The sequence below is a fragment of the Pseudochaenichthys georgianus genome, chromosome 9 (assembly GCF_902827115.2).
Source record: "Pseudochaenichthys georgianus chromosome 9, fPseGeo1.2, whole genome shotgun sequence".
NCBI lineage: Eukaryota > Metazoa > Chordata > Actinopteri > Perciformes > Channichthyidae > Pseudochaenichthys > Pseudochaenichthys georgianus.
This window is the reverse complement of record NC_047511.1, coordinates 9,201,174-9,229,101: the sequence shown is the minus strand read 5'-3', so window position 1 is coordinate 9,229,101 and position 27,928 is coordinate 9,201,174. Positions and strand designations below refer to the sequence as shown.

The 27,928-nt window shown below is 45.8% G+C and overlaps 1 long non-coding RNA gene across 1 annotated transcript; it reads right to left on the bottom strand.

Annotated features, from left to right (window-relative positions):
• Positions 1-9,931: 9,931 nt before the first annotated feature.
• Positions 9,932-11,085, bottom strand: LOC139434388 (uncharacterized). The gene is made up of 3 exons (XR_011643735.1): positions 10,869-11,085; positions 10,447-10,611; positions 9,932-10,074 (listed from the first exon to the last, which is right to left on the bottom strand). It is a non-coding gene; the product is annotated as an uncharacterized lncRNA (long non-coding RNA).
• Positions 11,086-27,928: the final 16,843 nt, after the last annotated feature.

The window sequence follows — 27,928 nt, the reverse complement described above, 5'->3', positions numbered from 1 at the left end:
TGTGAGTTTGGAAAATTGCACAATATAAGTCACTTGTTATATATCAATCTTGATACAGGGTACTTATTATATGTTATAGTTTGGATTCCTAAAGCTTTTAGTCCACTATCCCATCATTCAAGGGTGGTTTTCACTATAAGTAATGTTCTATTTTTTGGACGGACACTATCGTTTACATTGTTTTACTGTGTTCAATCTGAATTTACTTTAAAATTAAATTCTATATTGATTCTGATTTTTCTACATCCAACTCACAGGTTTATCATTGCCTTGAGAAAAAAGATTATTCATTTACCCCTTTTACAAGTGAAGATAGTAATTTGTTCTGGGCATGTCCTTTTCGAGCCTGAGACCTGAAAAACAGGCTCAGGGCTTAACAGGTTAACAAATCTGATTTGTTAACCTGTTAAGCCCTGTGCAGATCGAGCACAATATTAATTGGAGTCATATTAGATGTTTGCACCACAGGCCTATTTGACATTTCCACGCACTTTTAGCCCTTCTATTTCCCGACTCCGGCTCCATACTAGGACCATTGTTTTTACAAAAGATCAATTTTAAAGACATAAAGGCTCTTTGTTGAACAACTCCAGCCTGAAATAACTCCTGACAACTTGTTTCAGGGTCAGAGCCTGTTTCCTGTCATTACTCATCCCTGACCCCACTGCTGCTTTTGTTCACAACACGACTCACTGGTGGATAATGACTTAGCATGTGTCTTTTTGCTCTACATGTAATCTTATTTGGAAAGACCTATTACTGCAGGCGGGTGAGTCCTTAATTAGATTGGCCCACTTCAGAGTGCTCAGATCTTTAATATAGTGAACAAACTCTGTAACAAGTACTTGTCCTGCATTGAAAATCTTTACACTTTAATAAGAAATGTCAAAGGTATTGGCATTAAGTAAAATGTCTTATTCTTCAGAAAGTGACATTGGAGAATAGGAATATGATAAGTAATTCACACAGCCTCTTCCCTCTTTTCTCTGTGAGGAGCAGCAGGTTCAGCTTTCAAAACAAAAAACTAAAATGGCATTCATTTTTTTAAATATGTCGTAGTAATAGATTTATTTATTTTTCTTCTCAAGAGAGTAGAATGTGTATTTTATGTTAGTATTTCAAAAAATCTCCTCGGGGAGAATCCCCCCAGACCCCCCTGCAGGGGTTGGGCTTTCAGCATGTCAACTCTTTCACCTGTGGGGAAACTGCAGGATTGGCTCCAGGTCGCCCTTTTTATTTACTACAAGACAAATGTGCCTTTTTATTTCAAACAGTTCAATTTGGATTGAGACAGGGAAATAATCTAAACTGTCACGGGGGGCGATATAGTGTGTATGTAATTACATTGCAAATACTGACTTGAGCCCCACCACTGTATGGGTTAGCCCTACCATAGATTACCCAACACAAATACTCTGGCGCCGCCACTGGCTTTAAGTACTTTAATGTTGCAACTGATAAAGGTCGGGTGTGGTTGGGTATCTAAACATTGATTTTTCTTTCAGTTTGATTTAAATATCTTAATATGCAACATCAATATGCAAAATAATGTAGCAAAATTACAGAGAAGTGTAATATATAAATACTTAAATAAATGACCAGTTACAGTACTTGAGTAAATGTTGTTGGTAACAGAGTCCATCTCGGCCTATATCCTACATTTTGGTAGCATGGGCAGGTAATATAAACCATTTAGCGCTGTGTTATTCTGTACGCTGACAGTATTTACCTGCAGATATGTGGAGTGTAAGTGGGGTTGGAGGCCACAGATGGATGATCTGATGCACATTGGCAGATGGGTTAATGGATGAATAGACACAGTGCAGTATGGAGAGATTAAACGGTTGGATGGAGAGATCAGTGAGGCACCTACAGTGCTATACAAATGACTATATAGTCTCTGATGGACTGAACTTGTTTATCCCGAAAACACACGTGAGTCTCAGGCCTCGGACAGCAGTTACATTGTGTGTGCAGTTGCGTGGTTTCAAAGAAAGAAACGTTTCTGAGGCAGAACAAAAATCGAATTGGTTAAGTTTAAATGTCGACAGATGGGTTAGCTTTACTGAATAATTGTGTACTCAAATGGAACATTTTTGTAATTTTTTGTTGTTGTTCTATTTCAAATTAAAGAGGAAAATATTGTACAGTCTACTTTACTCAATTTATTTGACAGCAATAGATAATCGTTACTCTACTTAGATTCATATTTTACATAAAATACAAAACACTAATCATTAAAGGGGTCCTATTATGCTCATTTTCAGTTTAATATTAGTATGTTTGCCTCTACTGGGACATGTTGATTTTGTTACAGGTAGTTACAATTAGGAAATTGTTAATCTTGCCTGAAACTAAAATGAACAAATTGGTGAGCAAAGGTTTGAATACACATATACAGACTTGCATGCAGACCCACTGAACTTAACCTGAGTACAGTAGAACACATGCTAGAAAAGTCACAAAGACACTGTACACAACCTCCCCCCCCCCCCCCCCCCCCCCCCCCCCCCCCCCCCCCCCCCCCCCCCACTGCATCCCAATGCTAATTGAGAAATCAGTGGTGCGTGGGGAAACGGCTGAGGTGTTTCTGATGTGCTATCTGTTAGTGCGCGAAACCATGAAGCGCTGCCGAACAATCCCGCGCCCATTAGCATTGTTTTGAATCATCACAACACTGAGAAAGCATTTAATTAGAAAGCTACAATTAGCGCTGGTCTGCCAGCTGTGTGTGTTTCAGCGCGATAAGTGGAGGCCCTCGTTCGTCTGATTGTAACGTCTCTTTCCAAAGAGACATTAGCTGGAGTGTCTGTAGGACAAATGTGTGTTTAATCTACAGGGAGTCGGCTAATCCAGAGCGCTCCATTTAAACAATGGAATGCAATTATGATTATTAAGTTATTGTGATGGTTGGGTGAACAGTTTACAGCTGCACAGGGCTTCAGTGTATTGATTACATCTAATTAATTCCCTCATATATAAAGCCACTCACAGGCAAACAAACCCGACAACTTAAACATTTATTTGAACATATTTTATAATTGTAAATATGAAATATTCCTTTTTGTAATTTATTTATTTTTCGAATTGTTTGTATTTTTCTCTCCTATGCTTATTGTTAAGCTCCAAGGCAAACAATTAATATGTATATTTAAAAACCTATTTAAGGTTCCAGTGATAGCACAAGAGCTGCAGTAATGTTTTAATTATTCTATTTGATAAATGAATTCATTTTTGTTCAGGCTGGTTTACAGAGAACACCAGTGTCACAATATAAAAACTAAATTAATGCATATTCGTATGGCCTTTGCTATACAATTGATGGATTTGTTATCAGTGTAAATGGACTGTATTAATATAGCGCTTGTCTTTACGACCCCCACCCCTTTACATACTACATGTCATGGGTCCAGCGCTCTGTCTTTAAACCTCTTAGTTTCTTTTGCGCTCTTTTTCTTTACTGGGGACAGTTTAGCAATCATGAATCCTAATGTAAGTGTTGTGCTCTCCTCACATAATAAAATGAATATTCAAAAAGTACTCCATAATGTTTTCTGATGGATGAGTGTACAATCCTCCCTTGCCGTACATAGAACGTGATTGAACCCCCAAAGAGTCCTGAAAGCAGGCAGGTTGTGGGTCACACTGTAAAAGGCATGTTCTACTTTTAGCCGAGCAGCCACCAAACCCTTCACACTCTGAACAGCATCAGTCCAGCCCTGCCCTAGCATCTGGTTCTTCCTGCTCCTCCAAATTCCTAGCTTAGCAGTTGCAAAAATAGCATTAATCAGAGAGAGAGTTACTCCTCTTTTTGCCACATATTTAGGCCCATATACAAAGAGTGGAAGTGAAAACACTTCCCCTAACCCTTCCACCCATCCTTTCAGTAGCCCAAATAAGCCTGCTAGCCGCGTGCAAGAAACTACCAGGTGCTCAACTGTTTCACTCTGCTGGCAACAAGGGCACTCGTCCCCAGCACTTGGATCAAGGTGAGCTCGGTGTCTCTTTGTAGCTAATGCTCCATGTATAATCCTCCACAGGACCCTCCACCTGCCTTTAGGGGTAAAGTCTGAAGGGAAAAACTCGTTTCACCTTGACTCCTTGACCTCAGCCAGAAGACGGATGTTAAGCGTCTTGACACAGCACTGGTACCGCTGCTTTTTCCCACAGGAACTGAAACCGCCCAGAATTGGAGTTTTTAGCGAGAGAAGTTTTCCCCGCTCCTCTTGCCACTCTCCGACAGCAGCACTGACGGTGAGTGAGGGAAACTCATAGTCATTTTCCTCTTTCCAAGTGTCCAATCTAGCAGGATCCTCAATGAATGCCCTCTCTGGCGCCGACAGGGACTGCATGATGTCTTCAACGATCCTCTGTTGCACTCTGGAAGACCTGATGTTTATGGTGTTACAAAGAGTTTCAACTGATGTTCTTTTCAGATGACCCAGCTTGGTGATGCCAGCCTCAACAAACTTTGTTCCCAAAGCTACAGATGAAAAGGTGGCAGTTGAGGTCATTCTTTTGGAGTGGCTCCTTGAACAACCACATTCCCGGTCTCCCTTAAGGCCCTGACACACCAACCCGATTTTGGGAGTCAGAGGCCGTCAGAGGCTGTCGGGCATTCGCGGCGCCGTAGTCAGGTTGGTGTGTCCCGCACCGTCGACCGTGACACGCCTTATTTGGACTGCCAGACCCGATGCATGGCCGATTCAACATGTTGAATCGGCCATGCATCGGGTCTGGCAGTCGGACCAAATAATCACTCTGATTGGCTGTTCAGCTAGCGAATCAGTGCATGAGAAGCGAAGCGGAAGTGAGGGACGTAAACAAACGATTTAAGAAGGCACACACAGACTGCTACTTAATTTCTTTTGCATCTCATCATGGCGATCTGGAATGACCTGCCAAACGAAGACATGCTCATCACCTTGATGCCAGGAGGAGGCCAGCTCTGTATGATTATTACGGAGAAGAAAGATACTCTTCTTCGTCTCTGTCTTCCGGTGGGTGCCTCTTTGAAGGACGAATACACACTACCGCCGCTGCTGGTAAGGAGAGTATTGCCACTCATGTACTGAAGTCGGTGCGGTGTGTTCCCGTGCGATCACCATGGGCCAAACGCAGGAGAACACGGCCAGGCAACAGCCGACTTCAGCGTCGCGGCTAGTCCTCTGGTGACTGCTTGGTGTGTCAGCGGGGTAGCCCCGTTTAAGCGTCCCTAAGCGTCCTCGCTCAGGCCTCGGGCTGCCTCGCTGGCCGTCCGAGGCCGTGGCGCATTTCCATTACAGTTTAGGACCTGGGGTAGCAACGCAGTGTAGGCGGACGATCGGCTTTTTTGGCGGAGCGACGCTGGGTAAAAACTGCAGTGGCGTCATTTTCAATGCGACAACAACTCACAAAACCACACAAACAATGGAGGATGTGGAAGCGATCGTTTTCTTGTTTATTGTGAAATCCATGGTGCTGACATGCTGTGCTCTGCATAACGTCTGCGAGAGTCATGGAGAGGACTATGATGATGGGTGGAATGCACCACCAGCAGCAGAGCCTGGGGTAGCAGTGTATCAAGGTGCAGAGGAGGAGGGCACTGACATCAGAGAGGGTTTGATGCGCTACCTGAATACCTACATATGCATTGTATTGTATTCATTGTATTGAACATAAATAAATCTCCTCTCTGAAGAACCAGCACCTTACCGTGGGTAGAGAGGTTTGTGTGCCCTGATGAACCTGGGGGCTGTGTTGTCTGGAACCTGTGTTCCTGGTAGGGTCTCCCATGGCAAATTGGTCTCAGGCAAGGGGCCAGACTAAGATTGGTTCAAAAGACCTCATGAAAGGAAAAACAAGAAGTGAGGATACCCGGCCCGGAGGAAGCCCGGGGTCCCTTCTGGAGCCAGGCCCAGAAGGAGGACTCGTCGGCGAGCGTCTGGTGGCCGGGCTTGCCACGGAGCCCGGCCGGGCCCAGCCCGAAAAGGGCAACGTGGGCAACACCTCCGCTTCTCTGTTCCCGCGGGCCCACCACCTACGGGAACATCGATGGGGTCGGGTGCGCTGCCAGGACGGGTGGCAGTGAAAGCGGAGGGTCTCGACGGACCAGACCCGGGCGACAGAAGCTGGCTTTGGGGACGTGGAACGTCACCTCTCTGGGGGGGAAGGAGCCGGAGCTTGTGCGGGAGGTGGAGCGGGTACCAGTTGGATCTGGTTGGGCTCACCTCTACGCACAGCGTCGGCTCTGGAACCTTACTTCTGGATAGGGGTTGGACTCTATTCTTCTCCGGAGTTGCTCAAGGTGTGAGGCGCCGGGCGGGTGTGGGGATACTCACAAGTCCCCGTTAGGTGCTTCGTTGTTGGAGTTTACACCCAGTGGACGAGAGGGTCGCCTCCCTACGCCTGCGGGTTATGGGGGGGGAAAACTCTGACTGTTGTGTGTGCTTATGCACCCAACAGCAGTTCAGAGTATTCGGCCTTCTTGGAGACCCTGGAAAGAGTCCTGTATGGGGCTCCTGAAGGGGACTCCCTTAGTCTTGCTGGGAGACTTCAACGCACATGTGGGCAATGATGGAGACACTTGGAGGGGCGTGATTGGGAGGAACGGCCCCCCTGATCTGAACCGGAGTGGTGGTTTGTTACTGGACTTCTGTGCTAGTCATGGATTGGCCATAACAAACACCATGTTCGAACATAAGGATGCTCATAAGTGTACGTGGTACCAGAGCACCCTAGGCAGAAGGTCCATGATCGATTTCGTTATCGTATCATCGGACCTGAGGCCGTATGTTTTGGACACTCGGGTAAAGAGAGGGGCGGAGTTGTCAACTGATCACCATCTGGTGGTGAGTTGGGTCGAGTGGCGGGGGGAAGCCTCTGGATAGACCTGGTAAGCCCAAACGTGTAGTTCGGGTGAACTGGGAACGTCTGGAGGAGGCCCAAGTTCAGGAGGCCTTCACTCACACCTCCGGCGGAGCTTTTCGGGCATTCCTGTGGAGGTTGGGGACATTGAACCAGAGTGGTCGGTGTTCAAAGCCTCTATTGCCGAAGCCGCGGTGGGGAGCTGTGGTCTCAAGGTCTTAGGTGCCTCAAGGGGCGGTAACCCTCGAACCTCCTGGTGGACACCGGTGGTCAGGGAAGCCGTCCGACTGAAGAAGGAGGCCTTCAGGGATTTGTTATCCCGGGGGACTCCCGAAGCAGTTGCAAGGTACCGACAGGCCCGAAGGGCAGCAGCCTCATCCGTGGCCGAGGCAAAGCAGCGGGTGTGGGAGAAGTTCGGAGAAGACATGGAGAAGGACTTTCGGGCGGCACCAAAGTTGTTCTGGAAAACTGTCCGACACCTCAGGAGGGGGAAGCAGGGAACCATCCAAGCTGTGTACAGTAAGGATGGGACGTTGTTGACCTCAACTGATGGAGTGTTGGGACGTTGGAAGGAACACTTTGAGGAACTCCTGAACCCGACAACTCCGCCCTCTATGTTAGAGGCAGAGCTGGAGTATGACGGGGGATCAACGCCAATCTCCCGGGGGGAGGTCACTGAGGTCGTCAAACAACTCCACAGTGGCAAAGCCCCGGGGGTGGATGAGATCCGCCCGGAAATGCTGAAGGCTCTGGGTGTTGAGGGACTGTCATGGTTGACACGTCTCATCAACGTTGCGTGGAAGTCGGAAACGGTACCGAAGGAGTGGCAGACCGGGGGTGGTGGTCCCCCTTTTCAAAAAGGGGGATCAGAGGGGTGTGTGCCAATTACAGAGGCATCACACTACTCAGCCTCCCCGGGAAAGTTTACTCCAAGGTACTCGAAAGGAGGGTCAGGCCGATTGTCGAACCTCAGATTGAGGAGGAACAATGCGGATTCCGTCCTGGTCGTGGAACGACGGATCAGCTTTTTACTCTCGCAAGGATCCTGGAGGGGGCCTGGGAGTACGCTTATCCGGTCTACATGTGTTTTGTAGACTTGGAGAAGGCGTATGACCGGGTTCCCAGGGAGTTACTGTGGGAGGTGCTGCGGGAGTATGGGGTGAGGGGGTCTCTACTCAGGGCCATCCAATCTCTGTACTCCCAAAGCGAGAGCTGTGTCCGGGTCCTCGGCAGTAAGTCGGACCCATTTCCGGTGAGGGTTGGCCTCCGCCAGGGCTGCGCTTTGTCACCAATCCTGTTTGTAATATACATGGATCGGATTTCGAGGCGTAGTCGTGGGGGGGGGGGGTCTGCAGTTCGGTGGACTAAGGATTGCCACCACTGCTTTTTGCAGATGATGTGGTTCTGATGGCTTCATCGGTCTGCGACCTTCAGCACTCACTGGATCGGTTCGCAACCGAGTGTGAAGCGGCTGGGATGAGGATCAGCACCTCCAAATCTGAGGCCATGGTTCTCAGCAGGAAACCGATGGACTGTCCACTCCAAGTAGGGAATGAGTCCTTACCCCAAGTGAAGGAGTTCAAGTATCTCGGGGTCTTGTTCTCGAGTGAGGGATCAATGGAGCGTGAGATGGGCCGGAGAATCGGAGCAGCGGGAGCGGTATTGCAGTCGCTTTACCGCACCGTTGTGACGAAAAGGGAGCTGAGCCGGAAGGCAAAGCTCTCTGTCTAGCGGGCCATTTTCGTTCCTACCCTCACCTATGGTCATGAAGGATGGGTCATGACCGAAAGAACGAGATCGCGGATACAAGCGGCCGAGATGGGTTTCCTCCGCCGGGTGGCTGGTGTCTCCCTTAGAGATAAGGTGAGAAGTTCGGTCATCAGGGAGGGACTCGGAGTTGAGCCGCTCCTCCTTCGCGTCGAAAGAAGCCAGTTGAGGTGGTTCGGGCACCTAGTTAGGATGCCACCTGGGCGCCTCCCTAGGGAGGTGTTCCAGGCACGTCCAGCTGGGAAGAGACCAAGGGGTAGACCTAGGACCAGGTGGAGGGATTATATCTCTTCGCTGGCCTGGGAGCGCCTTGGGATCCCCCAGTCAGAGCTGGTTGATGTCGCCAGGGAAAAGAAAGTTTGGGGCTCTCTGCTGGAACTGCTACCCCCGCGACCCGACCACGGATAAGCGGGAGAAGATGGATGGATGGATGGATAAATAAATCTTTTTTTTTTCATATACATGTGTTTGTCAAATTTTTTAAACAAATGTTATCTGAATTGAATATTTAGTAAATATTTGAATTTCAAGCACCAGTAAGTACTGCCCCATAATAAGAACATTTGAGGAAATATCAGATCATGAAAAGAAAATCTTTCTAATAAATTAAGCGAATATCAAAGCTAACTATAAACATAAATACTAAAGTGTAAAACACAGCAAAACTATATTCATAAATGCAAGTGTAAAATAGTGTGGACAATTGTAAACATGGATGGAGACTAAAGTATCCACAACATAAAATAATATATTAAATATAACCTCAATCTTTCTTCTAGACATGTTAAAAGCTTGCTTGAATGGGTTATAGGTTTATTTTGTTCTCTCATCTTTGAAATATATAAGGAATGTGTTGTTTGAGTCTAGTAGAACGAGGGTATTACAATTGAGCAATTTCTACATGTATTATGTATTTATCATGTATTCTTAATACCATTACAAAATAAACATGTAATAATGTTTTAGAGGAGGACCTCAAGCTAGCAAACTCAATTTCTTGCTTTAAATCTCTTAAAAGTAAGGGGCTTTTTCCTAACTGATGGTGTTTGTTATTGCTTTATAAATTCATGTATGTTTATGATTTTTTTCTGTTGGGTGCCATTCATTATCAACAAGAGATAAGATAAGTCAAAGAAGTACTTTATTGATGGCAGTATAAAAATACAAATGTTGTATCAAAAAGGCATGCCATTAAACAATACAAATAAAAAATGTAAAACTGTATTGCAGCCAGCATAAATATACATGGCATTGTAAAAATAAAATGAACATTTTAAAGAAAATAAATAAACAAGGAAGTACAAATGTTGCATTTAAAAATTAACTAGATAAAAAATATATAATATGTACAATAACTATTAAGGTTTTTTGAAGTATCAGGGAGGAGACGGGCCACGTCGGCTGCCCAGTCATGGTGCCGTTCCTGCTGGGCCCGATCCTCTCCTCCTCGTTTCCTCTTGCCTGGGTGACAATAAGATAATAATTAGCAATAAGGAAAAAACATAGGACAGGTACAGGTCACACAAGGATATAAGAATAACATGTATAAACAGAACAACAGTAAGGTGAACTAAAGAAAGTTCTGGCCCTAGATGTTTACAATGATTGTGAAAGTGAATTACATTATGTCCAGCCTGTTGATAATGAATATAAATATATGTATATGATAGGATGTCACACACAACTGTACTAGCTGCTTACTAGCTAAGACTTTACTTGTAACAGAGCATTTCCACACAGTGGTATAGCTTATTTTAATTACTGACGATGGATGATCCACGGTTTAAAAAAACAAAACACAATTCCAGTCGCTTTGCCATTTCTATTTCTTACCTAGAACCACACGCTGCGGTGTCGTGATGGCACTCGGTGTTGGTGGTTGAGTTGGTGTCGATTCTTCGGCTGGGGTCCGTTCTGGATTCGATGACGATGTGGACGGAACACTGCCATCAACCGTTGTTCGGGAATGTTCCTCCTCACGAGTCCCAATGTAATCATCTAGAACAGCAAAATGACTTGTTAATTCCACAAACTACTGCAGCACAATACTAAATAGCAACAACAACTATAGAAAAGAAAAACTGAACGTAAACAATGGCACATATGGTGTTAGCAAACAATAGCTCTAGCTAAGGCTATCTGCCTAGGCTATCTGCCTTAGCTAGCTATGTAGCTCTCCGGGGCTCCATAAAAGCATGGGTTGTCGAACATTAATGTAAGGATAAAATAGACTTCTTTGTTAGAAGTGAGCGTACCTTGCAGGGACTCCAGTAAAGCCGTTGCCGTTTTCCCTACATCGCAGGAAAGTCCTCGAAAATCCGCGTTCGGACATCTGTGCAGAGACATCCTGGAACACTTTCACATTTCGCGTTGTTCCGTCGAGCTCCCGCTGGATTTTATCATCCCCAATGAGATGTAGGAACGTCGTCACCTCCTCGGTCGACCACGGTGTGCTTTTCTTCGACGTTGCCATTTTTGTAGCTCCTCCGTTTACAAAATGCTGCAAGCTTGCTTCTTGATATATATGTGACGCGAGGGATGATCTCGCGCGCGATCTTGTGACGATTCTCTCTGACCAATCAGCAGTCGAGTGTTGACGTCACAGCCCTGGCCTGGTCTGATAGAACCACGATTTTATGGGGCCGGAAAAAGAGGGAAAAAGTACCCGCTAGCCGGTACTAGGCTATATGGAAATGCCACCAAAAACTGGCCTGGCCGCTTGAGGACGGTTCAGGACGCTTAAACGGGGCTACCCGCTGCAGTGGAAATGCGCCAGTGTCTGCCAGGCGTTAAGAACGGATCTGTAGAAGGATGTAAGTCACCTTTCCTTCTAGGAAAAGGTGTTTATCCATCCCAAGCCTTCCAGCCTTCCAGAGGAGTAGCCGAGCAGGATCCAACCAGCGCTGCCCGCTGCCGTACAGCAGTCTCTGAGCAGTCTAAAAGCAGCTGTTCTGGACTGAATGTCTATGAGCCCTTGCCCTCCCTCTGCCACAGGGAAATACAGGGCCGAAGCCTTCAGCCAGTGTTGTCCAGACCAGAACAAGTTTACAAGGCACCGCTGTAGTTCCTTCACCAGCCCTGGTGGTGGTGCCAACACTATGAGCTTGTGCCAAAGAGAAGAGGCACCAAGATTATTCACAATCAGAGCTCTTCCCCTGTATGACAGCTGAGGTAGCAACCATTTCCATTTAGACAACTTAGCTTCCACCTTGTCAAGCACTCCCTCCCAGTTCTGTTTTTGAAACTCCTCAGTCCCTACTCCCTAAATGTACCCCTAGGACTTTAATCCCTCGTCTACCCCACCTGATGCCGCCAGGAAGACTAGGAATGTCCCCTACTCTCCACTGGCCCACTAAAACAGCCTCGCTCTTACCCCAGTTGACCCTGGCTGAAGATGCTTTTTCGTAAAGGGCAAGGCTTTCTTTCAGTTCCTGTACATCTGTGTGGCCCTGGATAATTATATCTATATCATCTGCATATGCTGACACAACAACAGGAGGGCTGTGAGACATCTCTGGTAGACAGAGACCCCTCAGTCGGCTCCTCAACCTGCAGAGAAGACGCTCAATGGCAATACTGTAAAGCTGACCTGAGACAGGACAGCCCTGGCTGATCCCCCTCCCAACCGGCACAGGGACACTAAACTCTCCCCCCACTTTTATTACACAAAACGCTTCATGATACAGAATCCTTACCCAGGACAGGAACCCCTCCCCAACACCAAAAGCCTGCAGTGTGGTAAAGAGAAAATTGTGATCTACACGATCAAAAGCCTTCTCTTGGTCAATAGATATGATATGATGCATATGAACATTGACATTATACAATTTACATATGTCAAACACATCCCTCATTAAAAACAAACTATCAAGCATCGACCTATCTGGCACACAGTATGATTGATCCACAACAATTAATTGACCAATCAAAAGTTTTAATCTGTTTGATAAAACCTTTGAGAGGATTTTGTAGTCCGTACATAAAAGAGCCACTGGTCTCCAGTTTTTTAAAGAGGTCAAATCTCCCTTTTTAGGAAGCAGAGAGAGAACTGCACGCCTGGAGGAAGCTGGGAGCATCCCTTCTTCAAAACATTCTTTAAAAACATCCAAAATGTCCTGTCCCATAAAACTCCAAAAATACTTTAAAAAGTCTGATGATGATCCATCTAGTCCAGGAGCCTTTCCTGACGCCACCTGAGACACAGCGGCAGTTAGTTCTTCATAAGTCAGCTCAGAGCTGAGCGTGTTCTGTTCCTCTGAGCTCAGCTGGGGAAGCCCCTGCAGAGGCTCTGCAGCAGAATCCACATCACATCCATCAGCCTTGAACAAATCCGTGTAGAAATCTACTGCATGCTTCCTCATCTCAGCCGGCTCCGTGGTCACCTTTCCCTCATGCACAACATCTGTTTTCTCTTTACCACTGATTTTTCCAAACTGAAAAAGAAGGCAGTGGGTGCGTCTATGTCCTGGAGTTTGGTGAAACGGGCTCGGACTAAAGCTCCTTTGGCTCTTTCTTGCATAAAGGAGTTAAGCTCCTGTCTTTTTTCTTTTATACTGGCATTATTCTGTGGATCAGCATGTGAGACACTTTCCATGTCCATTATCTCTTTTTCTAAATTCTCCACTACTCTCTTAATTTTGGCTGCTGAATAGGAGGTGTTTTGGGCTTTTCCTACCTCCCACCACTGAGTAAGGGAAGACAAACTATCTTTCCTAGATCTCCAGTAAGCCCAAAACATTTTAAAATGTTCACAGAAATTCAAATCATGTAATAATCTATTATTAAAATGACAAAAAGATCTGGGTTTTCCGTTGGAAGATAAGATCCATCAAAACTAAATGATGGTATGTAACCTTAGCAGAAAAGGGCTTGGGTAAATAAAACCTGTCCAATCTGGCTGCACTAATCTGGGGCGGTGGTGGCGAAGTCCATCGGGACTTGGCTTGGCAACTGGAAAGTCACCAGTTCAAGTCCCGGCAAGACCAAGTGCTACCGAGGTCTCCCTGAGCAAGGCACCGTTCCCTACACTGCTCCCCGGGCGCCGTTCAAAATGGCAGCACACTGCTCCTAACACAGGATGGGTCAAATGCAGAGAAACAATTTCCCCACGGGGATTAATAAAGTATATCAAAATCAAATATCAAATCTAACTCTACCATCTGATATTTGAACCCATGTGTATTGCTTGCATGTAGGATCATCCTCCACATATCCACAAAATCCCTTTTCTTTAGAACATGAGACAATACAGAGGAAGACTGAACATGTGGCTCAACTCCAGTCCTATCCAAAGTAAAGTCAGTGCAACAATTCCAGTCTCCACCCAAAACAATAAACTCCCCTTGACCAATATCACTTATTTTCTCTTCCAATACTTTAAAGATCTCTTCACGCTCAGAGCCTTGGTTTGGTGCATAAACATTAATAAAGCTAATCAGAAAATCATCTATTTCAGCTTTCACTAGAATAACTCTACCCTTCACTTCCTCTGTGCTGGATATTATTTTTATATTTAAAAGCAGGGAGAACAAAATAGCTACGCCTGCACTATCCCATGGCTAAGGACATGTGTTACACCCCCCCCCCACCATAGACCCCAGTCAGTTTCATTTCTGCTGTCACTGTGAGTTTCTTGTAGAAATACTACATCTAGCTTTTTCTGTTGAACAACTTCTGTCACTAAGGCTCACTTTTGAGCATCTCTGCCCCCATTCATATTTAATGAGGCTACCCTTAAACCCTGAATGTGAGGAGAAGAGAGACAGGCCATTAAGAAAAAAGATAGAAACAGACAGTAAGGAGGAAACACCCGGTGTTGTATGATCATATTGAATTATTTACGACTACTTTTTTTAGGCACTTTATGTTTAAAGCTTTCCTCAGTGTAGTGATGTGTTTCTTGAGGCGACAACTTGCAGCTCCTGCTCTGAGCACTCCATCACACCCTCTCTGCATCCAGCCCTGACCTGAGCCTGAGCGTCAGCCTCCACAACTGCTTTCATATTAATCCCCGCAAACAACGGCCTAACACCCACAGATACTGGGGCTTTAACTGCCATCATCTCCGGAGCCTGAAAGTTGAAACGAGAGAGAGCGTCAGCGAAAGTGTTGAGGTGACCAAGAACGTGGCGAGCTGTAATGATGAAGTGATGAGTGATTGAAGACCATGTGATGCTTCTCATAAAGGGCATGATGTCTTTAGCGGAAGACCGCCCTTTGTTGATGACACCTACTACTGCTTTGTTGTCACAGAGGACTGAAATGTGTTTGCGTGTCCGGAGATGGTCCCATACGTGACAAGCTACGGCTACAGGGTACATTTTGTGCATTGCAGAGGATGGAGCGAGACGGGAGATGGGGGACGGCCATGAGCCTGCGAACCATTCTCCCTGGAAACCCCCCCCAAAACCCACGGATGGGGCAGCGTCTGTGAAAAACCTCAGGGAGTCAGAGGAATGCACCAGGTCATCGTAGAAGAACGAGATGCCGTTCCAGTGGTCGAGGAGGTGGGACCAGAAGCGTAGATCGGAGCGGCAGCCCTCGTCTAGGGAAATCAGGTCGTGGAGATTATTGACGGAAGACGCCAGCGATAGAAGGCAGGAGATGAAGGAGTGCCCTTGCGGGATGACGCACATGGCGAAATTCAGGTGCCCGAGGAGGGAGAGCAGTTTTTGTTTTGTGAGGTTTTTTGCCTCGCAGTGGGATTTCGCTATATTTCGAATGCGCTGCAGTTTTTCGGAGGGAAGGGATGCCTTCATATCGATGGGAGTTCAGGGTGATGCCGAGAAACTCCAGACTGGAGATGTTTTCTCTTTTGCCAGAGGAACTCCGAGCGCCTGGAAGCAGTGTTTAAGTTTGTTAATGGACGCGCCGGAGTTGTCGCATGGAGGGTCTATTAATAAGAAGTCTTCTAACAGGTGGAGTACAGAGGGAATTCTCGCTCGGTTGAGTAATATCCATACTAGCGCCTCGGAGACGGAGTTGGCTTCTGCAGCCGAATGTTAATCTGACGGCAAAATAATATTTTGCGTTCCATCTAATGCCGAACATGTTCCACTGGGAGGGATGGATGGGAACTATTTTAAATGCATCAGTGATGTCGGCTTTGGAGAGCGCCTTGACCTGTGAGTTTGATGAGTTTGATAGCGTTGTCGATGGTGGAGTAGTGAAGTGAGATGGCTCTGATGGAATGAGGCTATTAACGCTGGAGAAAGGGCCGGAACGAGGGGCTGAGAGATCGAAAATGAGCCTCTTCTTCCCTGAGTACTTCCTGGTAGCTACACCGAGTGGACTTGTGCGAAATACAGAGAAAGGTGGGGCTGTAAATGGCCCGATTATGTAACCCTTGCTGACCTCTTTCTCTAGCGGCTGGGAGACGGTTTCTGGCTCTTTAATAGCCGACTGCAGATTTGTTGCTACATAAGTTGTTGTGGAGAGAGAGAGAACCCCGACTCTGAAACCTTGGGAAGGCCCTGAAAGGACGTAATCGACAAACACAGGATCGGGATGGGAAGAAAGTTCTGCTGCCAGAAATTGAATGTTAATTGGTGTGGACGGGTGAGATTTCAGAAGAGTTTTTGCCCGTGCAGTTTCTGCATCTTGCGGGGGGCTGAGTGCCTGGGGCACACAGATCGGGGATGAGCATCCTTGCAGGAACTACAGATATGAAGAAAATTACAGTTTGGGTAAGTACACACACTTTCATTGAAGTTATTGCAGATGTTGTTACCCTGCCATGGCCACACCTGGCGGTTTTGTCTTTCATGAAATGCCTGGGGCGGGGGGTTTTGAGGGGATGATAGTGCTACTATGGGGCAGAAGGGAGCGATGTGGCCCGGGTTACCGCAGTGAATGCAGGTGATCATGGGGGAGCCTCCGATGGCCATCACTAATTGATGTCTTTGCCTTGCAGTATTTTTGCCCTCAGCCGGTTTGAAATGTTAGCTGCCTTTGGCATGTAAGGCCTACCTAGGGGTGGGGCTAGAGTGGCTGAGGCCAGGGAATGAGCAGTGGCCCCGTCTTGCGGAAGTGAAATGGGCTGGAGCAGCGAAGGCCCTGGGAGCGACGTAGAAAATTGAGATGCAGTGATAGTGGAAGAGGCGGAGGTGGATGCTCTCTCCAGAGATTGCAATCGTGCATCGATGTTGTGCAGGCAGTTGGCCAGGGATTGTAGCGATGAGATGATGCTGGTGTCTGCTGCTCTGCGGAGCTCCCTGGGAAGGGAGGGTTGGCGGGAAGAGGGTTTTTCTTCTTAGCCGGAGGGGCCTCTGCGTAGGCTGATTTGCAAGATCTTTTGCCCCCGTGTGCGCGCCCGTGCCCGACGAGGGGTCCTACTGGATCGGCTGACTCCTGCCTGGGAAGACGGCTTGTAGCGAGTACTGCCAACCGCGGAGCTGAGAAAGAGGAAGTCCTGGAGCGGGGGAGATGCCCTGCTCATCGAGTTGAGAAATGAGAAAGCCTGTCTCTGCTGAGGGGGAGCCGGTTTGCGAGGCTATCCGGGCGCTGGTGCGCCGGCCGCCTGAGGATGTGGAAGCGATCTTGCAGATGTTGCTGGGATCGGCATCCTCCTGGTAGGGATCTTGGTCCGAATCGGACATGATTTGTTTTATCGTGTCGAGTGACGCAGCGAGTAGATAACTGTGCTTGCATCAATTCTCCTGAACGATGCTGACAGGGGAGAGAAGAGCAGATTTAAACGTTTTGCCGGGTGTGCTGTGATTGGCTGTGGGAAATAAGACACAGTCGATTTGTTTAGCTGGGGTGAGTTGCGCCTTTTGCTAATTGAGAAAAGGGGGCGAGTGAGCATGGGAGCCTGCCTGCAGACCTCCACTCTCAGGACAGTTCCGGTGCAGACCTCCACTCTCAGGACATCTCCACTGTAAGTACAGGAAGTGACGATTCTGACGCGTTTTTTTCCCGCCCACCGAAGCACTCGTTTGATGGAAGTTTTCAAATCACAATGGAGACTCATCACGGAGGTGATGAGTCCGCCCACCGTGCACTTTAGGTCGGCCTTGTTCAAGCCCTTTTGACCCCCCCAGCCTGGTTCTCGTAAAAGTTTTTCGCTCAAATGACACCATGGAGGAATGTAACGGGAGTTGACAGGGGACTCTGCCCTCCTCACGAGTGCCTATTTTCGGACACTTTTTTTCACTTTTCCCCGGTTTTATTATTTTTTTGGCTATTTCACCCGGTTTCTACCGGGGACATTTCCCGGTCTCGGGTGTCCCCCCACGGCCTGTGTCCAGCCCCCCCCCCCCCACACTCATCCATATATTAACGGATTTTGACAATTTTTGTTTCATTTTTCTCCTCTCCTCTCACTGATCGAATGGCAAACGCGACCCACTGTCGGAGGGCCTCCGCGCTGGCCGATATGAAGCGTGACCAAGACGCACCGTCCAGGGGTCCCACGGGTCCCGCAGCGGGGTGGAGGTTCCTAACTGGAACCTCCCCACCTCCGCCGCGGTGCACCCGGCAAACACGGTTGTTTCTCGAACCTTCCACTGTCTAAAGACTTGTCAAGCATTAATTCATAGTTTTTACTAACCGCTATCAGTATGTTGTTATGTCGGCATCATTTAGAAACGTGTATTACAATTTAATCACGGTAAAATATGTTCATTTTGTTGTAGTTGTAGCTCCCGAGCCAGCACGTCTTGTTTGAATGATGCGAGTAAACACAGCTGGCAGCTGCGGTGAAACTCGAGTGATTAGAGCGAAGCGAGCATTCGCATCGCGTCCGGTGTGAATGCAGCATAACCCCCAGTTTCCACCGGGTCCGTCTGCGCCGCGCTGCGCCGCGCCGCGCTGCGCCGCGCCGCGCTGCGTGGCCACTCTAGTCAATGGGTGCTATTCCACCACACGCACCGCGTTACGGCTCAGACGGGTCCAGAAGCGTCCCAGAAGCGTCCCAGAAGCGTCCCAGAAGCGTCCCAGAAGCGGCTCGGCGCAGCGCTTCTCTAAAATTAGGATGAATCCTATTTTTGCCGCGGCGCAACCGTAACGTAAGGTCGGGCAGGCAGCCCCCCATCGCAGGAAGTGGAAAGGTGTGCATCCGGGCCAGGCCCATCCCCCACATATACTAATTTAGCAGACCCCCCTCCTTCATCACAACACCTCCACTACGATACGCACAATGGACGACGAGGTTTTCATCATGGAAGTGGAAAAACACACTATTTTATATGATGTAACCAATGCTTACTACAAGGTGTTATCTGTGTGTGATTATTCTAGCGTCCAGGACAGAAGTTTAAAAGGGAGACTAAATGGAGTCTCTGAGAAGGTTCAAATTGGTACTTTAATTAATAAAAAGCGTGATAATGTCACAAACAGAATATAGTCCGAACAGAAATACAGCTGTTATTTCTGGCTCTTGGTCGTGAAGAAAAGAGAGCGTACCCCTCAGGTCGTGCTGTTTATATATCCTCTGCTGGCTCCTCCCTGCGGGCCGGCTCTCGACATTTCAATATCCGTTGTTACGCATATCAGAGGATAAAGACATTGTACATTCAATATATATCTAAACACGCCTTTTCTCTTCCTTAACTCTTTCATGACTTTTCATTTAACACATTCTAAACGCTGTAATCAATACTCCTAAAAATACAGGAAATACTTCACAGCAGTTTGGTTTCCGGTCAGTCTGAATGTTGTCACATGCTAACCACATCTGTAAACAATAACGTAATCAAATAAACTGTACCTTATCCAACAATAATAATATCTCGACGTCTATAGTTGTAGTGTTGAAATCATTAGGTTTCGATGTGCAACATCATATCATATTGGTGCTAAATTCACCTCTATAGTAAATGGTATATTAGCCTCATGCTAACCGGAGATGAAGGATTTTCAGAATAAAAGCTTAACAAGTTCTTGTGCACAAGAACTTCTGGTTTTTCAGTATAAAACAGCAATTAAACTGATTGTGTGTTTAAAGTGCCCTATGCTCTCAAAACATTGATTTTAATTTCTAACAGTCCCTCCTTACACACCTAAAAGGTGTGTATAATACTGAAATCAATGAGTTCTTCATCTGAACTCGGCATAGTACATAACTCCTATCAAAAACATACAATAAAATGGAATGGTTTTAATATCAACCTTAGAAAAATACAAAAATACTTTGACTGTTCAAACATAAAAGTTTTCCCTTGTGCATTACTTCTAGTGTTAACATTCAATATGGTTCTTCAAAATAGCAGCAATGGCTTGGTATCAGAACATTTCTTCCTCCCTCCTTTCACAGAAACCGTTCTCATACCACGCTCAGTGTTAAGGCACTTGTTTTTACAAAGTGAAAAGAAACGACCCATTTTAGAATATCAATGATCCATACAACATGTGATCCATCATTTTAGAACAGTATGGCTAATAAAGAATAAAATAAAATATCTTGTACCAGTTTAATGTAATAATAAAAAATAAAAATACACCATCTTGAAATAGTATAGGATAATAATGAAAAATAAACAATACACTATCTTGGAATAGTATAGGTAAATTTAAATGGATTCACTCCATTTTAGCATTTTATTTTGCTCACTTCTTCACATGATTTCATCATTTAAAGAATCACATCGGCTGGACATTCATTGAATAATCTCATCTCTGAACATCCATATCATTTAAACTCATTCAAACTAATTCATCATTTTCCTCAACATCTGTATATGGGGGTGGATCATCCGGTTCTGCTAGCATTTGTAACTGTCTCCTCATGAGAAATGTACCCTCCCTCCTTTCATACCATTTAAGGTATGAAAGTAATATGTTCTCTAGAAGAGGCCGTCGTGGTCAATCAATGCAGTGATAAGGTCCCTGAAATGGTGTGAAAACCGGTGGAATATCACTAATGCATTATACTAATTTATTTTCAATTCTGGTCTACTTAAATAACCATGCTAACAGTGTGTGGAACCTTGGGTGCCCGAGCATGTGATAATTACTCCCTCCTTTAACAAGGACTTTAAAAACAGAAGTGGTTTCTTTAATGGTTTGTAGTTCAATTCAGGAATGTTCACTCATGGCAGATATGTTTCTCCTTTAAATAACGTCTCTAAATGTCAGGTCATCACTGATTAATGGATGAGCATTAGGAGCTGGTGGCACTTGTCTTTTAAAACTCATACTCTGGTGCCGTGCATCCCTCTGAAGCTGCAAGTAAGATTTAAAACATCTGCAGGGTGGGTTGAGCGACCCCTTCTCCCTGAACGATATTTGTTGTCGAAAATATGCACCATTAAAATGAGTGATCCAATTATACTAGTTTTTCAAAATTAAAATTTTCAATTGCTCTTTGCCTAGTGTCTTTTTAAAAACTCTACATCTTGGACGACAAACAAATGTTGTTTCCACCTTAACAGTTCTCTTATGGTAATATCCATGCTACAATGGAGACATCAATACTCTAGATTGGAATACCTTCTTTGGCTTGGTTCTAGCTCGACCTTTAACATTTTCCATTCAAATAAAGATTTGTCTGCTTTCTATATTGTAACAAATTAAATCTTCCCCAAATTCTCACATGAATAAGAATCTCTAAAAGAATAATTTGTTGATATGATGAAAAGATTGAATAATATGTTTCTACCCTCAGTGTGTTTTTAGGATTATTTTCTAATAAGTGTGTTTATGTGTAAACTCACTCACTCCTGTGTTCCTTCTCTCCCCCTCTGGTCGTCAAGCCACGACCCCCTCAGGTTCTGCTGGCCCGTGCCAACTCCTCCGTCCTGTCCTCTCCTCCGTCCTGTCCTCTCCTCCGTCCTGTCTCCTCAGTCCATCTGCTCTTGAATCCTCCCGCTGTAACTCTTTCCAGTGGGCCAACTGCTTTGCATTTCATCTCCTCCTTTTCAGTCTCTACGCTGTTGCATGGAGGGCGTATTCCGCTCTCATGTCCCACACTCTGCTCTTGTGCCAAATCTCGTGGCTCAGTTTGCAACTTCGTGTCCTGATTTAGGGACCGATGAGTTTGCCTCTTTGTCAGCATGCTGGTTTGGTTCTGGATGCCTCAGGTCGTTGTTGGTTCAGCTCGGGTTCTCTGTCTGTTCGATGGAGGAGGGGGAGGAGGAGTCTCCTGTGGTGAGGTCATTTGTCTGAAGATGGGGTCGTAGCAGTCTGACAGGCAGAGAGAGAGAGAGAGATCTCGGGACGCATTACCTATAACTAATTCTAACAAACTGAGGTAAAATATATCCAATCCTTTCCACCATTTTTCCTAATCTTACTATCTGTCTTAGATGTTAAATGCCATCTAAACCCAATTAATGTCTATCCCTAATCATTGTTTCCACCCACTGTAACATGGCTACTCCAAATAACTCTTTCAGGAAACCATTTTCTTCTATAAATTAAAAATACCTACATGTTTCAAGCACCACATATTTCACACACAATAAAATGACGTCCCCATATTTTAAGTAACTTTTGTGACTGGACATATCTGCAATGTCGCCACAATCTGCTGGGGAATTTTGTTTATAGAGTTTGTACGTACAAAGCTGTAATTGTGGGTTAGTAGCCTGTTTCTACTGTAATCATTTTCAATAATTTGCTCAGGTCACCGGTCGGTTGTCCATAAACTTAACAGGGGTGTTTCTGGTACAGACTAAAACATGGATCCATTGTATTTGGAGATTCCCCTAATCTGTAAATCCCCATCACTTGCATATCCCAATCACTTAAACCCATCTCATCATTTGATACAAGAACTGCATATATGGGGGGTGAATCATCTTGATTGTAACCTCCTCACCTTTGGGACCGAGTATTTCTAACTCCTCCTCTTGTTGCTCAGCTGATCTTTTGGCTCTGGGGATAAGTGAAACTCTCTGAAACACAGCTGGAGTTTTGTTAGTGATGTGGGCATTCTCTATGAGTGAACTAATGGATCCATGTCTTACTTGATATTGTACTCCCCATCCAACCAAAAAGGTGCCAAGTGTAATGAGCACAATCAACAATGCTATTCTGACTCTTATCCCTAGGGGACTCCACAATTGGTTTGGCTTTGTTCTTGTCATCTCTATTTTGTCCATGGTTGTGTCAGTTACAGAATTTAAATAATGAGTACTTGTTACATACTCCCCCCCCCTTTTGTTGTCCTCTTTGTTCTCTCTGCTGTGCAGGAACACCTGGCTCCGCCTTCCTCAGGTGTTCCCAGTTGATACTCAGCCGAGCTCGGCGCAGGTGTTCCCAGTTGCCAATCAGCCTACGCATAAAAGAGGAGACTGAAGGAGAAGGAGGAGGCCGATCACTACTCCGGATGTCGCTGCTGTGTCAGAGCTCTTTTGCCTTTTTGTTGTGTTTCCTGGAGGACGTGTTAGTATTAGGTTTTCGCGGCTTTATTTCTCCCGTTAGGTTCTGTTGGATTTTGGGTAGCGGAGGAAGGCTCTGGATCCTACGGCCCGTGGTGTGGTTGGCCCAAGTCCCCTCCGTCTTTTTGTTTGTTTTACCTGTACTCCAGTGTATGTTTTATGATTGTGGCAATAAATGTATGATCACAGTTTAGTGCCTACGTGTTGTGTACTTTTGTTTTATCTTGCGGACTGCCTCACGAGCCACTACTATTGAGTAGGGAGGCGGGTCGTAACATATGGGGGCTCGTCCAAAGGCTGTCTCGGGCAGGTGCCGGTGTGGTGAGTAGTATTACTTTCTAAAAGGCCCTTGACAGCATTTTGTTGTTTGTTTGGCTGTATAGCGTAGAGTGGCAGTGATGGATTTCGACTTGGAGGGGTTTGTGGGTGATCCGACTCGGGGGAAGTTGGATGCATGTAGCAAACAGCAGCTTGGTCTGATCGCAGGCAAATTTGACGTTGTAGTCAATAAGCAGAACAGGAAACAAATCATTAAGGGACAGCTGTTGGCTGCGCTTATAGAGCAGGAGGTATTGTCAGAGGAGGAAGTAGACGTTCCCATGGACGACGGGACAGAGGTCTCTCAGAAAGTGAGCGACCTTCAACTTCAGCTAGAGCTGCGCAAGCTGATGGTTAGAGAGAAGGAGAGTGATAACAGACTGAGAGAGAAGGAGATCGCCTGTAGTCTCGAATTGAGGAAGTATGAGGCGGAGTTACGTTTGAGGGAGCTGGAGCTGACGTCTCACCAGACTCAGCAGTTGGGGTCTGCGCAACCTCATGATTTTGACGTAGGCAAGTATACTCGGTTTATCCCAGTGTTTAACGAAAAAGACGTTGATAGCTATTTTGTCCTGTTTGAGCGTGTAGCAACAACGTTTAAATGGCCTGGGAACATGTGGACTGTTATGCTGCAGTGCGTTCTCGCGGGTAAAGCGCAGGAGGTGTATACTGCGTTATCTGAGGAGGTTAGCCGGGATTATGAACAGGTGAAAGCTGCAATTCTGCACGCTTATGAGCTGGTGCCTGAGGCATACCGTCAAAAGTTTCGTAGTTTGAAAAGACAAGATTGTCAAGCGTATGTGGAATTCGCCCGTGAGAAAGAGGTTCCGTTTGAGCGATGGTGCTCATCGATGGGGACAAAGTCTCTAGAGGACCTAAAAACATTAGTGCTCATGGAAGAATTTAAAAACTGTTTGCCGTACACAGTAGCCACATACCTCAATGAGCAAAAACCGGTGAAACTGTTTGATGCTGCGGTTTTGGCGGATGAATATATGCTTACTCACAAGACTGTCTACAGTGAAAGGATTAGGGCACAGGCCGGGTTTGTGGACAATAATATCAGAGAAACCCCAGTCTTCACTAAAGTGCCATGGCAGTCCAGCAGGCCAAGAGTTGCTGAGGAAAAACCGGGAGAGGTGAATTGGGGATCTACGGATAGGCCAGTGTGTCATTACTGCAAGAAAAGAGTTCATATTGCTGCGAATTGTTATTCTTTGTGGGATGAGGAGAAGCCTGTAAAGACGGTCGCTTTGGTGAGTACTTGAAAGCCAGGGTCTCTCAAATCAGAACTGGACGTTTTTGCTCCGTTTCTCATGGAGGGAATGGTGTCTTTACCGGGGAAAAACAACAGGGTTCCAGTGACCATTTTGAGGGATACAGCAGCTTCGCAATCCTTTATGATGAGGGGTGTGTTGCCCCTCTCTAAGGAGTCTGCTGTGGGTTCGGGTGTTCTTGTGAGGGGGTTTGGTATGCAGTGTGTGGGTTCGCCATTGCATAATATTCATCTTGAGTCAGATCTGGTCACAGGTCCGGTAACTGTCGGGGTTCGGCCATGTTTTCCCATTGAAGGGGTTGATTTGGTCTTGGGGAATGATTTAGCCGGTGGCAGAGTGCTCGTTAAACCGGGGGTGAATACGGTTGCAGTCACCCGCGCAAAGAGTGGAGTTGACGTTAGTGATGGTGATCTGTCTGACAGTTTTACGGCTACGGAGTTGGACGGACCGATCAGGGACCCGCCATTATGGAGTGAGGGTGGGAAAACGGGTACGATAAGCCCCGGGGCTGTTCGTAAATCTGTCGCTGCCGGTGTGGTGGCGCGGTCCAGTGCTGAAAGTCACCTCGGAGGCCCCGATTGCTGCGGAGACTCTGGTGAAGGTGGAGTCTCATTTGGCACACTTGCCTGACGCGCAGCGGGCAGATGTACTGGAGCTGATCGTGAGGTGGAGCGCTCTGTGTCGTACCGCTCCGGGAGATTTGATTCCTCAGGTGTTCCCACTTGATACTCAGCCGAGCTCGGCGCAGGTGTTCCCAGTTGCCAATCAGCCCACGCATAAAAGAGGAGACTGAAGGAGAAGGAGGAGGCCGATCACTACTCCGGATGTCGCTGCTGTGTCAGAGCTCTTTTGCCTTTTTGTTGTGTTTCCTGGAGGACGTGTTAGTATTAGGTTTTCGCGGCTTTATTTCTCCCGTTAGGTTCTGTTGGATTTTGGGTAGCGGAGGAAGGCTCTGGATCCTACGGCCCGTGGTGTGGTTGGCCCAAGTCCCCTCCGTCTTTTTGTTTGTTTTACCTGTACTCCAGTGTATGTTTTATGATTGTGGCAATAAATGTATGATCACAGTTTAGTGCCTACGTGTTGTGTACTTTTGTTTTATGTTGCGGACTGCCTCACGAGCCACTGTGTGTTTAAGGTGCCCTATGCTCTCAAAACATTGATTTTAATTTCTAACAAAGGACAACATCAGAACGGACAAGGCCTAGTTTTTAGTCGCTGCAGTTCGTGGAGTGGAAGGTAACAACTACATATTAATGTTTTAAAGTTAATTAATACTTGTAGGTACAGTACAGAGCCATTCAATAAACACAATTTAAACAGACACAAAAAATAAAACATTTAACTACGTAGCCTACTTACTTTCTTGTAGAAGTACAAATGTCCAGGATGCCCGAATCAATAACAAAACTGCGAGCCTGCACGCACGACGCTACGCTTCTGAAACGCTTCTGGGACGCATCCGGTGGGTTATGGCGCTAGAGGAGGTCGGACTAAAACCGCGGCGCAGCCGTGACGCGGCGCAACGCGGCACAGACAGACCCAGTGGAAACTGGGGGTTAGGGTTACAATTATTTTTTATTTCAGTTTTCAATATACAAAGATACTTTTTTCAACGTTTTCTTCCATTTTCATTCATTTCATTCAGCTAAAACATAGAAAGAAAACACGACAGAAAATAATAGAAATAGAAACAAGCAAATGTAATTAGATAATATTAAATCAATTAGAGTTATTTAAAAATGTATATACATATTTATAATAATAATAATGGTCTATTATTATGGTTTATGATCTTGTTTAAGATTGCCTGAATATTTATCTTTGAGCGGAGCAGACGTTACAAGCGAAAATGTACACATTACATTACATTTCATTTAGCTAACGCTTTTATCCAAAGCAACTTACACCATGCATATGTATCTGAAAAACATCTTTGTTTGGAGCTCGAAGACGAAACATCCTGTGCTTTAAACAGAAAGATCAGGTTCAAAACAACATAATCTGTCAACATGACGGCGTTTCTGTGTTGTTACACTGATATATTTTACACACTGCTCTGCTTTCTGCACGGACCTCACAGCTGTTCTCTCTGTAAACATCGCGTTGCGATGAGAGCAGTTAATAAAACAATATCCAGGGGATGCATGCAGAGCTGTCATTGGCTGAGATAAGTCCAGCCGTGTGTCACGACACTTTGAAACATCTCTGTTCCCGGAAATGCATCCACGAAGGAGCCGTGGCAACACACTCTCACTCCCTAAGCGTCCAATAGTGACGTTTGGTCAGTGTCCGTGGCGTCCAATTGTGACGCTCCTAGGCTCCTTCAGCGTCATAAAGGGACGCAAATAGCTTTCAACTGATTGCAATGTATTCCCATCTGCGTCGGGATTTGACGCTCATGGAAGCACGGCATTCGTTTATGTCGGCTGCCCTTAAAGGTAATGTGAGCGTCCATTCCCAGGAGTAAAGGATGGCAGAAGACACTACACTACCCAGAATCCCCAGCTATTGTTTGGACTACACCATGTGCTCTTGACAAACCCCGTGATAGTCCTCAAGCTCTGTGATTGGAGAGTGTGCTCCGAGGGTTAAGCCGATTCTCGAACAGCACTTGAAATGGGATGGAACCACGGCAGACTGTCCAAAACTGGATTTGAACGGGTCCACCGCGTCCCCCCTCCCCCACCCCGTCCCCAGAACTACACATGCTGGCTATTCTGTTTCGCAACATGTTCTCTATGGCACATCTCTACTGGGAGTTGTAGTTTTAAAAGACGTTTTTGTATTTCCCATAATAAGAAGTTGCCAGTATTAAACTGTGTACATCCCTGGAGGTTTAGGGGACAGGAAACACTCACATTTAAAACATATAATTAATAAATGGTTGACAATTGCTTGTGCCCATTATGGGCAGTATTAATATATATACCCACATGCCAGCTAAGGTCAGAAGAGCTTTATTTAACAGCTGGTCTTATGTGTGTGACCCCTGTGATAACATTACATTACATTAATTGATAAGCCTGAAACATGCACTTGTCAAGGTCCAGAGGCACATTTTGCAAATATGGCAGTAGCCATCGATCAGCTTAAGATAAGATATACTTTATTGATCCCAAGTTGGAACATTTGCGTTACATCAGCATGTGTAACAGTTAAATATGCAGTTGTGTTTATTTGAAAATCATTTAGTATAATCACATAAATTCTGTGTTTTATATTCAACAATTCTGTGTTCTTTATTTATTGATTGTTCAATACCTGACAAGGCCGGAGATGAAATATCTACATACATCTTATAAGAGTATAATACATTATGTATAATATCAGTTAAAATGAGTGCTTCAACATAGTTAACATTGCTGGAGGTATGCACAAATATTGATAGATGTCTCGTAA